Raw genomic sequence first — 6,394 nt, 5'->3', positions numbered from 1 at the left:
TGTTTAAGAAACTGTTAGCTGATGTTTGTTTCGTATCTTTCGGGAATATCTTAGCTATAATACCTGAAAATTTAACTATTTCGCAGAATTAATACCAACGATTATGCATAAGCATGCATCACGTAAAATCTACGAAAAACAATACAAGTCTTTAGTCTATGGAGGGCGATCGTTGCCAAAGTTCCAGACATGCAATGTGTTCCTTTTGAAAACTACTTTTGAAAATGCGAACGTGTATGTCTAGCATTTTTTATTGTATTCGTGCACAGCAAATGATATGCCTCTTAATCCAATCTTTTAATTGAAGGCACCCGCTTTTAAATAACAAGTTTACATGTAAATTTTAACAACTGACCTAACATGGAGAACAACAACAAAATTTACAGGTTTCGTATCTTCCATTGCATATAATACATAAGTATGTTTTTCACACTTGTAGATATCTTCTGTACCTGAAAAATACAAAATGAAATGTAAAACTCGAAAATACAGAAAATAGAATTTAATAAAACGTGTTTCCAGTCGTAGAACTACAACAGTAACGTTTACAACAGTTACAATGTTTAAAATGACACAAAAAGTAAAGATTCACAAGTTAAACGAATTTTAAGTCATGCATGAGACGCCCCCCCCTCCCTGATATTTACGATCTTTCTATTACGGAAAAATGTACAGACAGGTATATTACCCGTCGCCTCTCTCCTATTTCTCAATAAAGTGAAGGAAAACCCGGCGTCCCATTCTAAACTTTTCTTTTTATTTCTGTAAAAAGTCAAATATTTTTAGTGGTCAAATGAAAGAATTACTTCATAAGCTTTTCCCTATGATGCCCTCTGAAATAAAACTGAATTAAATAGAATGTATTGAAATTTTTTGTTTTCAAAAATTTTCATTTTTTCCTCTGAAATTACACTCTCGAATTGGTAAGAAAAAACACGGTAACGTTCCCTCATTTGTTTTTTTTTCGTAATCAATTTTGATAATTTTTTGGATTGAAATAAAGGTGTGCTTTATACGATTTTATGAAATATAATTATATAATGGCTAAAAAAAAAATGAAAATTAAATAAAATGAATTAACTTTTCGTTTTAAAGTTTATCAATGTTTATTTTCTGTAAAATAGAAGAAAATAAGAATCACCTAAAGAACGCTTAAAAACGGCCCAAAATTGAGAAATGTTTGCAAGCTCGGGTTTGGGATTGAGCCTGTTCATGGGAGGGTACTGGAAAGTGCAAAAGTTTACCCTCCACGCCCCCTAGCAACCCGGCTTTTAAGCAAAATTTCAAACATTTAACATGAACTGGTAGCAAATTTTGAAATTTTGAAACATCCGCAGATGTGTTAATATGACGATTATCATGGAACCTTCAATGTGACACGTAAGTGCCATTCCATGAAAAACGGCATATGGTCCCCAAGTAAAAAAACAAAACAAACTCTGAAATTCAGTAAGAGAAACATGGCGCCCCATCTAACTTTTTTTATTTAGACTCAAGTAAAAGAATCCTTCATGAACTTTTTAGTGATGCCTTAAAAATAAAAAAAATTACGTAGAAGTATTAAAAATTTTGTTTCAAACTTATCGTTGTTATTTTTTCTCTCTTAAAACCACACTCATATATTCGGCAAGAAAATCACGTCGCTTCCTTCAAAAAAGAAAATGAATATTGAATGAAAGTCAAGACCATAAGCTTTGAACAAGTATATTAAAAATCTGGAAACAAAGTGGTCCCTCAAAAGCATTAATCAGAACAAAATTACAAAGGAATTGCAGACTTGGTTTGATTGAGTCTGTACATGAGGGATAATGAACAAATGCAACATCCCTCACGCTGGCATCATTGATCCCGAAGGACCAGAAAAATATAACAACACTGAAGTGAAGTAAGGGGCAACTTTTTACAGCTGCCACACGGCACTTGACACCTGCTGTTGTGAAGTATAAAAATCTGGAAACAAAGTGATCCCTCGGAAGCATTAACAACAAAATTACATAAAAATTGCAGACTCGGTTTGATTGAGTCTGTACATGAGGGATAATGAACAAGTGCAAAAAGATTTTTATTTATACTGAAAAACTACCTTATTAAAGATTGTACATATGTGTACGGATAAGTATTTTTCTTGATTTCGGAAAGGAAAATCTCGGTGGCCCGTTTAAAATCCTATTTTTTGCAAATACTTGCATAGTTTTTGTTGAAATGAAATTTGTGCCATACATTTTTCAATGATACAATAAAAACATTGAATGGTTTTTTAGATTATCAATAAAAATTTACTCCTTGAAGTTGGTCATTGTTTCCCCTAAAAATTTCCAAATCGCCGATGTTTCTCAGGAAAACACGATGTTAAATAATAAGTTAATGCATAAGTTATCTTCATCATAAATGGTAAAATCAGCAATTTTCAAGTGATGTTGCTAGTGACAAAACTTTTGTAACAAATGTTACAAATATATGTTCAGAAAAATGCGGTATGTTGTCCTTCAGTTTTATTTAGAAATATGGGAGAGGCGTCGTTTTATGCCCGTCCGCAATAGAAGTTCGTAAATACTCCGAGAGGGGCGGGGCGTTATGCTTGACTTGAAATCGTTTAACTTTGTGAATCTACTTTTGTCATTTTAAACATGTTACTGTGTTATCGTACTCTTGTAGTTCTACAACTGGTAACACGTTTTCTTAAACTCTATTTTCTGTATTTAAGATTTACATTTCATTTGAATATTTCAGATCTATAAGTGTGCAAACATGCATATGTATTGCATGCAATGGAAGATACGAACTTGTAAATTTGTTGTCGTTTTAGATGTTATGTCAGTTGTTACTATCTATATGTAAACTTGTTATATAAAGGCGGGAACCTTCAATTAAAAGATTGAATTAAGAGGCATATTATGTGCTATGCACGGTACAATAAAAAATGGTAGGCATACAAGTTCGCATTTTCAAAAGCCATTTTAAAAAGGAACACTTTACATGTCTGGAATTTTGGCAACGAACGCCCTCCATAATAGTCTACGGAAATTTCTCGTTAATTTAAAGCATTATGCATAGGTCAGCACTTGAAAAGCACTTGAGTTGTATGGAAAATTTATGTACGAATTATGGATGTTTTGTGTATCAAGTCGTGCCTTTTCATTCAAAATATTAATAAATGATTGACAATTTATGAGAGAAATAAATATTACAATACTGAGGTTCAATTACGCCATTTTTGCCTTACATATTTTGTTTTCATATTATTTGAACATTTAAAATTCAGTTTCTTACAATAAAAAATCTTAAATCATAAGTAATTGTGACATTTGTGTAGTAAGTTATGTCCCCGCTATGTATTTGGTAATTTGTCAGTAATGTCCACTACGTCACTGGTGTAGTAAGCAATGTCCACTATGTCATTGGTGAACAGTCAGTAATGTCCACTATGTCATTGGTGAACAGTCAGTCAGTAATGTCATCTATGTCATAGGTGAACAGTCAGTAATGTCCACTATGATCAGTCAGTTATGTCCACCATGTCATTGATGAACAGTCAGTTATGTCAACTATGTCATTGATGAACAGTCAGTTATGTCAACTATGTCATTGGTGATCAGTCAGTAATGTCCACTATGTCATTGGTGATCAGTCAGTAATGTCCACTATGTCATTGGTGATCAGTCAGTAATGTCCACTATGTCATTGGTGATCAGTCAGTAATGTCCACTATGTCATTGATGAACAGTCAGTTATGCCCACCATGTCATTGGTGATCAGTCAGTTATGTCCACTATGTCATAGGTGATCAGTCAGTTATGTCCACTTTGTCATTGGTGATCAGTCAGTTATGTCCACTTTGTCATTGGTGATCAGTCATTTATGTTCACTATGTCATTGGTGATCAGTCAGTTATGTCCACTATGTCATTGGTGTAGTCAGTTATGTCCACTATGTCATTGTTCTAGTCAATTATGTCCACTATGTCATTGGTGTAGTCAGTTATGTCCACTATGTCATTGGTGTAGTTCACTATGTCATTGTGTCACTATGTCATTGGTGTAGTCAGTTATGTCCACTTTGTCATTGGTGATCAGTCAGTTATGTCCACTATGTCATTGGTGATCAGTCAGTTATGTCCACTATGTCATTGGTGATCAGCCAGTAATGTACACTATGTCATAGGTGATCAGTCAGTTATGTCCACTTTGTCATTGGTGATCAGTCCAGTTATGTCCACTATGTCATTGGTGATCAGTCAGTTATGTCCGCTATGTCATTGGTGATCAGTCAGTAATGTACACTATGTCATAGGTGATCAGTCAGTTATGTCCACTTTGTCATTGGTGATCAGTCAGTTATGTCCACTATGTCATTGGTGATCAGTCAGTTATGTCCACTATGTCATAGGTGATCAGTCAGTTATGTCCACTATGTCATTGGTGATCAGTCAGTTATGTCCACTTTGTCATTGGTGATCAGTCATTTATGTCCACTATGTCATAGGTGATCAGTCAGTTATGTCCACTATGTCATTGGTGATCAGTCAGTAATGTCCACTTTGTCATTGGTGATCAGTCAGTAATGTCCACTATGTCATTGGTGAACAGTCAGTTATATCCACTATGTCATTGGTGATCAGTCAGTAATGTCCACTATGTCATTGGTGAACAGTCAGTTATATCCACTATGTCATTGGTGATCAGTCAGTTATGTCAACTATGTCATTGGTGATCAGTCAGTAATGTCAACTATGTCATTGGTGATCAGTCAGTAATGTCCACCATGTCATTGGTGATCAGTCAGTTATGTCCATCATGTCATTGATGAACAGTCAGTTATGTCCACTATGTCATAGGTGATCAGTCAGTAATGTTCACTATGTCATTGGTGATCAGTCAGTTATGTCCACTATGTCATTGGTGATAAGTCAGTTATGTCCACTATGTCATAGGTGATCAGTCAGTAATGTCCACTATGTCATTGGTGATCAGTCAGTAATGTTCACTATGTCATTGGTGATAAGTCAGTTATGTCCACTATGTCATTGGTGATCAGTCAGTAATGTCAACTATGTCATTGGTGATCAGTCAGTAATGTCCAGTATGTCATAGGTGATCAGTCAGTTATGTCCACTTTGTCATTGGTGATCAGTCAGCAATGTCAACTATGTCATTGGTGATCAGTCAGTTATGTCCACTTTGTCATTGGTGATCAGTCAGTAATGTCAACTATGTCATAGGTGATCAGTCAGCAATGTCAACTATGTCATAGGTGATCAGTCAGTTATGTCAACTATGTCATAGGTGAACAGTCAGCAATGTCAACTATGTCATTGGTGATCAGTCAGTTATGTCCACTTTGTCATTGGTGATCAGTCAGTAATGTCAACTATGTCATTGGTGATCAGTCAGTTATGTCAACTATGTCATAGGTGATCAGTCAGTTATGTCAACTATGTCATAGGTGATCAGTCAGTAATGTCAACTATGTCATAGGTGAACAGTCAGTTATGTCAACTATGTCATTGATGAACAGTCAGTTATGTCAACTATGTCATTGGTGATCAGTCAGTAATGTCCACTATGTCATTGGTGATCAGTCAGGAATGTCCACTATGTCATTGGTGATCAGTCAGTTATGTCCACTATGTCATAGGTGATCAGTCAGTAATGTCCACTATGTCATAGGTGATCAGTCAGTTATGTCCACTATGTCATAGGTGATCAGTCAGTTATGTCCACTATGTCATTGGTGATCAGTCAGTAATGTCAGTAATGTCAACTATGTCATTGGTGAACAGTCAGTAATGTCCACTATGTCATTGGTGATCAGTCAGTCAGTAATGTCAACTATGTCATAGGTGAACAGTCAGTAATGTCCACTATGTCATTGGTGATCAGTCAGTTATGTCCACTATGTCATTGGTGATCTGTCAGTTATGTCCACTATGCCATTGGTGATCAGTCAGTTATGTCCACTATGTCATTGGTGATCAGTCAGTAATGTCCACTTTGTCATTGGTGATCAGTCTGTAATAGTCAGTTATGTGCACTATGTCACTGTTGTAGGCAGGCATGTCCACTATGTCACTGGTGTAGTCAGTTATGTTCACCATGTCATTAGTGTAGTCAGTTGTGTCCACTATGATATTGGTGTAGTAAGTTATGTCACTGTTCTAGTCAATCATGTTCACTATGTCATTGGTGTAGTCAGTTATGTCCACTATGTCATTTGTGTAGTCAGTTAGTACTAGTAATGTTCATTGTGTAATTGGTGATTAGTGAGTTATGTATTGATGTAGTAACGTACATGATTAACATTTTATGAGTTGTGATAGTGTAACCATACAGAAATTAGTTTTATTTGTGCTTTTAATCTGTAAATCGCGGGCAAAAGCTCTTTTTAAATTTACATC

Source organism: Ruditapes philippinarum, unplaced genomic scaffold (assembly GCF_026571515.1).
Source record: "Ruditapes philippinarum isolate M1 unplaced genomic scaffold, ASM2657151v2 ctg6012_1_1_1_1, whole genome shotgun sequence".
In the NCBI taxonomy this organism is placed as follows: domain Eukaryota; kingdom Metazoa; phylum Mollusca; class Bivalvia; order Venerida; family Veneridae; genus Ruditapes; species Ruditapes philippinarum.
Note: the sequence above shows the minus strand (reverse complement) of the source record.